The following is a 9,632-nucleotide window of genomic DNA, read 5'->3' as shown; positions in this document are numbered from 1 at the left end:
ATCGGAGCAGATTCAGATCTGATCTAGGGTGGGTGCGGTGGGTGGGGGAGGAAGAGGCTGAGCTGCTCCCTGTTCCATCCCCAGTGTCTCTTTGACTGGAAGATAAGGGGTTTCCATCTCTGAGGCTCCTGGGCTGAAATTCTAATAGTAGAGGGACAGAAAGTAGCTCACATATTAAACCACGGCTGGCCTGCCATTTTTACTGGAAGGGCTGGAATTTTTCGGTCGATGCCACAGGAGGGAAGAGGTCAAGTCCGCTGGCTCCGCAGACCATCATCCCTAAGTGTTAACTGAACAAAGGCAAACCCCGAATGTGAGCACAATTCCGAGAGGCCGCTGAGTGGGTGCGCTTCGGTGTCTTGTGCTGAATTGTGGTTTTAGGTGTTTATGTCTCTTACTAAGACAGTGAGCGCTGGAGGAGGGGACCCGTGCCCTAGGGCCTTACTCAACCAGGAGTTCTCTGTGTCCAGAGTGGAACTGGGCTCTTCGGACACTCAGGACTTGGGGTGAGCTGGTGTCCTGGTCTGAACGGGGAGGTCCCAGAGTGCACCCTCTCATCTCCTTCATTGTTAACAACAGCCCCCTTCCCTCTCCAAAGTGGCCCAGCCCCTTCTTGCCAACCTACGGGTAAGTCACAGAGCAGTCCCCTGGGTAACTCAAGCAGAAGAAATGATTGTGAGGATATGGAGCTGCTTCATCAAGAAGGGGATTTCTAATCTCATACAAATGGGAAGTCAGTCAAGGGATGATGGCCCAGGACAGCCCTGATTTATGCCTGCTAATCAGCAACTATAACAATTATTAATAGTGCTCCTGTTCAGTTGCCCAAGTGTCTTGGTTTGGACAATAAGTTATGTGTCAGTTTACGTGGATGTCAAATACAGCAAGATCAAGCGTTCAGACACAGTCATCAGGATATCTTGATGTTGGTTCACCCTCAGGGACCTGTTGGGGGCAAAAGAGCCTTGCCTCAGTGTGTGCATCCTTGCATCTTTGAGATTCTCAAGCAAAGGGAGAAGCGGGTATTGTCCAGTAGCTTCCACAAAAGATCTGGGATTAATTCTGATTGGATCACCTTCAGTTATACTCATGGATGATCCCATCCAAGTAACTAGGAGAAATGCAATCTCAGGGTGGCTCAGGTCAGAAAGATTTAGGTAGAGAGGTAGGAAGCTCCCTCCCTAGTGTATATAACCTAAAATATCTCTAGATTTTTCTATGACAGAACAAGTCTCCAGTGTGCCTTGGCATTTGGCAACTTCTACAAACTTTTGCTCTATTCCACAAGCAGATCTCACCTATTAACTATTTAATTATTCTTAAAGTTCCTTCCTGATCTTGATTTCATGATTCTGTGATGCCCCTTAACAAATGCAAGCAGTTGAAGGTTATCTGAGGGCTGACTTGGATCAGTCTTAGGAAAATAACAGTGAAGTCTCCAGGGCTTAGCACAGATGCCAACAGGCATCTCAGCAGGGGTAGCAAATTAAAATATGTATCTATTCAAAAAATATGATGATCAGGAAGTTACTCCTTAAATGAGCTCTCTGGTTACCGACTTCAGGAGAGGATCTGTTAGCATGGTGAAATGAAAATGATCCATTATAATTCGACATTTTCCATGCAAATGGAAAAGTAGTAGCAATATTTGTCATTTCGTTTCAAAAAAGAACCCACCTGGAAAGAGAAGAACTAGACACACGCTCACAGTGGGAGGTAGTTTGTTATGGGTGGTTGAAAATAGGGATGAAGTTTCTTGAGGCTTGCTTTGGATATGTTACAGAGACCTCCTCACCTTCCCCCCAAGCACAGCTTGGGGGGTTATTTTTTCTCATGCTAAAGAAGTCTAGAGGTATGCCGTCCATAGATGGTATTGTGGCTCCATGATAACACCAGAAACCCAGGTTCTTTCTGGCTTTCTACACCTCGATCTTTATTGTGAGCTCTGTCCTTATGGTCTCAAGATGGCTGCCAGAGCTCCAGCCCCCAAGACCGAATTTCAGAAGACAGACAATAGCAAAGAGCACTTGTCTGCTGAGCTAGCTCCTTTTCAAGACTTCTTGAAAGTACCACCCAGTAGCTTAGATTTCGTAACTGTTGGCTCGATCTATGTACCATCCCAGGATGAAAGGGAGACTGGTAAATGTTTTTAGCTGGGACTGCAGCTTCTGGAAAGAAAAATAAGGGTTCAGATAAAAAGGAAGAAGGAAAGAAGGAATATTGGATAGACCTGGAGTCTCTAACACAAACCTGCGTGTTTTTTTCTGAGATTGGATAGTGCTTTTGATTTCTTCCTCTCTCTTCCTCTTTCCTTTGTCTTTTGTAAACTCCCATCTTCTGTTAAAAGAAAACAAGCAGCAACCATCATGCTGCTACTACTGATTTTAATAGTAAAACCACCTACTGAGTGACCATATGTGAGAGAAACCCTTCTAGGCACTCTACTTATTCACTGAATTAATCCTTGTGATAATGCTGCAAGTGCTGGTATCATCTCCATTTTACCAATGAGGATACTGAGGAATAGAAAGGAGAAGTCACTTGCTCAGGTCACAGGGCTGGGAAGTAGAGAACCTTTCATTCCAATCCCCAAACTCTGGCTCAGTAACAGTGGACAAGTCCTTCCTACTTGTGGCCATAGCTCAGCTCTCTGGTTTGCATCCATGCAGTAAAAAAAATAGCGTCAACAAGAGGATGAGAGGACTGTGTGTCTCGGTGACCATGGGTGTCTGGAAGGAAGAGAAGCTCCTTTCATTTTGTAAAGTCTTTGATTCAGTCACTCCCTCAACTCAGGGTGGCCTCCGCCTGAGGCTGAATTTTCTGATGTTCATGCTCATCGCTGGAAGCTGGTGTCCAAAGACTGCTCCAAAAATGAGAAGGGTGATAATCTAAAATTTCATCCTCCCCTTTATTGCCATCTGTCATCGATCGTTCACCAACTTTCTGCTCCACCTAGAGCGTCTCTGAGGTTCTTCTGAAGGAGACATGAACACGTGTCTGAGTGTGGCCAGGAGCTAGGTGACCTACCCAGAGTCTCAGCCAGCACCTTCTGTGTTGAAAATGGCGTGACAACTCAACTGCTCTTGTCAACTCAACTGCTCTTGTCACTCAATGGTTCAGAGCCATGCGAGGGCAACAGGTTGGATTATTTATCCCAAACCCTTCCCTCTGTCATGTGGTTTCTGGATGCTTCCCTGGAGAGTGAGCCAAGCAATATCCTTATCCCACAGACTTTTGTTCTTGGCCATGTGATTTGCTTGCCCCATGGGATATGAGTGGACGACATGAGAAGTGCCTTTAAAAATGCTCCCATGGGATGCTTAGGCAGTGGCCCTTTTGGTACAGGCACGAGAAAGGCAAGCTCCCAGCATCTTAGGAACCTGGGATGGAGACATGTGGACCTCAACCTGACCTGAAATCTGATGCAAAGATATGCCACTTCACCTGCAGACCCACAAGTGAGGAAACTATGGATTACTTTTTGATGACCCTCCAGGACTGCAAGACTGTTTGTTATGCAGCTCTGTTGGGTTACATGTCCTTCTCCAAACCAATCACCAAGACTAGACAGAATAAAACAGGTTTCTGGGCTAAGCCCACAACAACTCATTCCTGGAGCTGAGGGTAGAATCCATGCTTTCTAGTGTGGGCTGGGAATTAATCCCCAGCAAAATAAAAGAAAGAAGGCACTGCCTTATTAAAAGTCGTGTGAATGAAGGCTGGTGAACAAAAGCAACAATTGCCCACCACACTGAGCTGATGCTCATAATTTTAATACTTTCTACTTGCAACTGTATAACCTTCTCACATCCTTTCACAGCTCTTACTTATTATGGAAACAAAAGCAATCTGTCCTCCTTTGATTTTTAAGGTTGTGGTTAATGAGCAATTGTCCAGTCTCTTGCGTGGGACTTTTTTCTCTTACCTTCTCCTTTGTATTTTTTAAACGATCAAAATAGAAAATATACATCACAATGCGTATGACAGCAATTATTTAGCTCAAATAATTCCCAAATAGCACCATGCACCTAAGTCCTACAGGTCTATTCCTTATGTCATTTCATTTGAAATATAGATCTTGAAAGGCGAGCACTTGGCTATTTTCAACTTTAGGTTTCCATTGACAGAGCCATTAAAGTGTCTGTTCCCAATGACAGAGCTTTTAAATGCTCCTTTCCTTTTCATTATGTGTGAGTTCCGGGGGCAGCAATTTCAGTTCGCTGAAGTCAGCCGCCATCTTGTCTATAACAAGTTTTTGTTTGGAGGAACTTGAGAAACCAGTCTTTATTTGAGGGGACGTTCATGGGAAGTTGGAAGCTTTTCCTGTACTTGTACAAACAGAATATTGGGGCTCAAGATGGTGGATTTACTAGTCAGGACAGGCAAAGTTATGTGGCAATAACAAATCACACCAAAATCTCCTTGGCTTAACACAACAAAACCCATTCTCTACATCTCATGGGGTTGTTAGGGGACTGCGTTCACCATAATCTCTCAGGGATCTGGGCTGATGGAGGCTCCACCTTTTGAAGATGCCATCATATGAATATATGCTCCCACGATCACCAAGGCATGGCAAGAGACCATAGGGAATGGTATATCAGAACTAATGATTCTGCCTGAAAGTGTCACTTGATATCAGATTTCCTTGACCACACAAGATCCTGTCTGCACATAATGTCAAGGGCTGGACAGTGTGACCCTCCTGTGGGACCGGGAAAGGAGGGGAACCTCGAACATTGCTGAGCATTGGTGATGCCTACTCCTAGTGCAGTATTAGCTGCAGAAAGGAAAGGACTGACTTAAAAACTTCACTAATGTGATAGTTTTCTCTTTGACACTTTGCATCTCAGCAAATTATTGGGTTTCTGAGTAGAAGGATTAAAAACAAGTATCATTTGAGGTTGGGTTTTTTTTGCATTCAATCTCTTATAATCTTATTTTTGTCTCCATGAAGGCATTAGCATACATGTTCTGGGCCCAGAGCCAAGATGAGTCATTTGGTCTGTTTCCTCGTCTCCATGGTGCCCTGGTCCTTGCCAGAACCAAACAGCCATCCCAGCCAGGAACTGCACCAGGGATCTTGAATCCCCCCAATCCTGGCGCTCGGTCACTCCTCTTGCTTGGGTGATAGGGCCCACCCTCCAGAAACGCCACTGTCAGGGCCAGGAACCAAGGACAATGCCACTTGGAATCTGATAAGTGACACTTGGTGCCCTGCCCAGATCAACTTTTCATCACCTTGGAAAGGGATGGGCTTGGGACCTTTCAGTCTCTCTGAAACCCTCAGGCATGCCTTGGGTATTATTGGGTGGGATTACTGTAACACTCTGCTGCGTGGACCCCACCCCCACCTCAGGCTATGTGAAGATTCGAGAGGCTGAAAAAGCAAAATGAAAATGTCAGATTTCTAATGGGGAGTAGGAAGTACTCAACTCTAGCCAAGTATTTTCTCCTTAAAGAAAGGGGAAAAAAAAATCCAATCCAAAGTCTCATCCTCTTCAACATTCCATAAAAGCATGAGTTGAGGGGGAAAAGACACAATTCAACTAACAAGTGAGAAACACTTGTTTAAATGTCACATTTAAAAAAATGAGTTTGAGGCCAACAAAGCACAAAAATTTTTGTGTGAACATGGTGTGAACAAGGGCTATTGCCAGGAGAGAGATACATTCTAAAATTGGGAAATAGACAAAAAGGCAGTCTTTCAACTATTCACAATTTAATATAACTATCCCAAACTTAGTCATACATTGGTGTGGTGGGCAGCTTCTAGTATTGCCTCCTGATGATTCCCACCTGCTGGTGTTATGTCCATTTGTAATTTTCTCCTTGAGCATGGGCTGGATCTAATTACTTGTTTCCAACAAGTAGAATACAGCAAAAGTGATGGGTGTCACTTCTAAAACTGGGGTGGAACAAAAGACTGTGACTTCCATCTTGCTCACCTCCTCTTTTCTCTGTCACTTGCTTGCCCTGAGGAAGCTGGCCACCAAGTAGTGAGCTCCCTTTGGCAAGGTCCCTGGGCTAAGGAACCATGGAAGCCCCCCAGCTAATAGCCAGACGAAAACCAAGGCCCTCAGATCAACAACAGCCTCTGAGGAAACAAATCTTGCCAACAGCCACTTGAGCTTGGAAGCTGATTGTCCAGCCCCAGGCCAGCCTTCAGATGAGTCTGTAGCCCCAGCTGTCATGCTGATTGCAGAACAGCAGAAGCCTAGAATCAGAAGATCCAGATTCCCGACTCACAAAACTATAGAGATTAGACCTGTGGTACTTTAAACTGCTAAGATTTGAGGTAACTTGTTTTATAGCAGTAGACAACTAACATGTGGGGGCTAAATTGAGGGGGCATGTGACTCTAGCTAGAACAAGAATTCCTGGTGAATATAACAGTTTTGAAACTCAGTAATTCGAGCTTAGACTGAAGCAGCATTTTCAAAATTTTTAGGTGTGAAGACGTTCTTCAAATGAAGTCTTAGAGAAAAATTCAGATTGTTAAGCAGACCAAGAGGAATTCTGGTCTGGCTGACCTGGGGTTAGGAGCTCCTTCTGACATCCCTGCCCCACCTTATGCCCTCTGAGGACCCTCCCATCAACTTTAAAGCCTCCATAAGAATCTTGGGTTGGCAGGTGAAAGTCCCTCCCCCAAGAAGACTCAGTGATAGGAGGGAACATGAGCTATTGACTGAGGTAGAGCAATTTTGCCCCTGCACCCCTCCCCTGCCCAGCATAGACTTATGTAAGCCCCCAGAAAAAGCAAGGGTGTGGACTGAAAGCTTGAAGAGCATCTTGAATTTATAGCTCCCCAACTCTGCACGCTGTTGCACCCCCAAAGACAGACCCACATTACTGTCCAGAGAAGCCCCCGGCTACAGGGCAGGCTCAGTCATCCCACCTGGGAGAGAGCCCCAAGGGGAGGAATCTCTGCAGATGGAGCCATCAGCCTGCAGGACGTGAGGGGGACTCAGTGTTCTGCCACCCTGGGTCCTGAGATAGAGCCAGGGCAGGGACACTGGGTCCTACTGCACTTCTCTCTGTGAGCATCAGAGCCCCTGTGTCCTGTGCATATCTGGGGGCCCCTCACAGATCCCAGCACAGACAGGATCTGGCCATTGATCTCTGGTTCTGTGTGGCTGGACGATATCCAGTTCCCCGTGGGGAGACGGTCGCGACTGCAGCTCCTTCCTGAATCCTGACTGATGATCAATAGACAAATTACAATGCAACCCAGCACTGTGGCGGGCAGGGCATCTTCAGTCCCCGGCAGCATAGCACAAATATCCACACGGATCCTGAGAAGTGGAGTAGTGGTGAGACTGCTCATAGTCAGAGGTATCTAAGGAAGACATGTAGACTCAGGAGACAAATCATTTCAACACAGAGCAGACAATACCCTGGCCATGAGCTGGGCACCTGTGGCTTCCTTCCTCCCCTCCCTTCCCTTCCCTTCTCTCCTTCATCCATCTGTCCTTCCCTTCCTCCCTCGCCCCCTTCCTCTCTTTCTCTCTGTCTCTATCTCTGTGTGTGTCTCTCTCTGAATTTGGCCTCTACTATACTAATGCTTATCTTCTCCACTTGTACCGTATTTGCACTCATCCCCATATTTCCAGCATACTTTACCCTCTGTGCAGTATGCCATGCCTTCGTCTCCAGCAGACACACATCCAGGTTGGCTCCCAGGCTCTCACTATCACAGACAAAGCTTCAGTGAGTGTTCTGGAGCCTGGGTTCTTGTGCATGTACCCAAGATTGGCTCCAAGGTATACACGGATGAAAGGAAGAGGTTTGTTTTTTTCAGGCTCTGCCTGTGCAAACCAAGGAGAGTTGGCAAATAGACATGGGGATCCAGAGCAAAAGTGGTCAACAGTCAACTGTGGTTTACATCTCCATTTCTCCCTCTCCTTCTCCTTCTCCGTCTTCTTTTTTGGCAGGCTGGAATCTATGTCCTGACTCTCTCAGCAGTTTTTGATAACAGCACCTTCATTTTTGTCTTGGGGAATTACTTTCTGCACCAATTGGGAGCCACTTTGGTGGTTCCATGGAGCAAGATGGCCTTTCTCTCTTCCACCTTGGCCACAGGGGCCAGCATTCAATCTTAGCTAAGAAAATCAAGCATCCTCACACATGAGACTTTGGATCTGCGGAGGAGAGACATACATTCTGGTAGGAGCTGGAACCCTTTAGAGCTCCCTGAAAAAATGGTCCGTCTGCTACTTCTTCCTAGAATTCCAGGGTTGACTTGGTTTTTATCCTTCTCGAATATGTTTCTTTAGATTTTCCTTCCAGTCTCTGAACTTTCCATAACTTTATTTAGTTTGGCCGGAGTTGGCTTCTGTTGCTTGTAACCAAAGATCCCCAACTATAGAGTCATTTGGGGAGGGTGTACTGAGGGGCAGGTGGAGAAAAGAAGAAATCTTTTCACATGGGAAGCTGGGTATTGTAGGCGTTGCTTCTCTGCCTCTCACATTGCTTTCCCCTCATTTTGGATACATCATCTCTCTATTGTTTTGGAAATAATATCAGTTTTCTTGGGAAATCATCCCCCACTCTCGGCTACATGGCTTGACCAGCCCTTGGTGTCATGTGGAACAGGCTCATCTGGGTTTCCTTTCCCGGCAACTGTGATTGGTGCAGGAACGGGTATGTGATGCACTCGGGACCAATGAGATGCCACGAGAGGACTGTAGTGGTTTCCGGGGGGCGTGGCGGACTCTTGTCTGTCTTGCAGTCAAGGACAGGAGATTCTAGGGGTGAACCGGAGAGGGGAAGGAGGAGCCCAGAGACCAGGGGACCCTAGTCAGGACCTGGTGACATCATCTGAACCGCAGGATCCAGTTGTGCCCAAGACTAAATACTCCTTGTGCTTCGTAGTTACCGGATGGTATAAATTCCTTTAATTCAGGACGCCTGGGTGGCTCAGTTGGTTAAGCGGCTGCCTTCCGCTCGGGTCATGATCCCAGCGTCCTGGGATCGAGTCCCACATCGGGCTCCTTGCTCAGCAGGGAGCCTGCTTCTCCCTCTGCCTCTGCCTGCCATTCTGTCTGCCTGTGCTCACTCTCTCCCCCACTCTCTCTCTGATAAATAAATAAAATCTTTAAAAAAAAAATTCCTTTAATTCAAAGCTATTTAATTCAGGGTTTTTTGTTGTATGCAACTAGGAGTCCTGACTGATAAAAATCTTTGGGTTATATAATGGGTGCATTTAAAAAAGAGTATTTAGTGTCTCAGCCTAGAAGGAGCAGTCAGATAGGATTACAGACGCAGGGAGGAAGATGACGATTTGTGGAGGGTCTCAGATGTTAGGCAGGTTAGCTGGTTTCTGTCAGTCTCTAGATTCAGTTGGTTCTGTGAGAAGAGACATCAAGTGGTCTCCATTCCTCCAGAAGGTGTCCTTCTGTTCCTTTAAGACAGAGCACTCAAGAAGCTTTGTGTGGTTTCAATTAGGCCTACAGTTAAGAAATTGAGAGGAAAAATTAAAGCCAGAGTCACCGGAATGTGGTGATGCATATTCTTAAGAATTTTTCTGGAGAAGCTGACCTCATTTAGGACTTTGATGCTGGGTTGGGTGCTCTGGTCCCACTCAAGAGTGTGAGAATGCTGGGTCCCTGATCTGCCAAGGCTCAGACAAA

The sequence above is a fragment of the Mustela lutreola genome, chromosome 9 (assembly GCF_030435805.1).
Source record: "Mustela lutreola isolate mMusLut2 chromosome 9, mMusLut2.pri, whole genome shotgun sequence".
NCBI classification, from domain to species: domain Eukaryota; kingdom Metazoa; phylum Chordata; class Mammalia; order Carnivora; family Mustelidae; genus Mustela; species Mustela lutreola.
Note: the sequence above shows the minus strand (reverse complement) of the source record.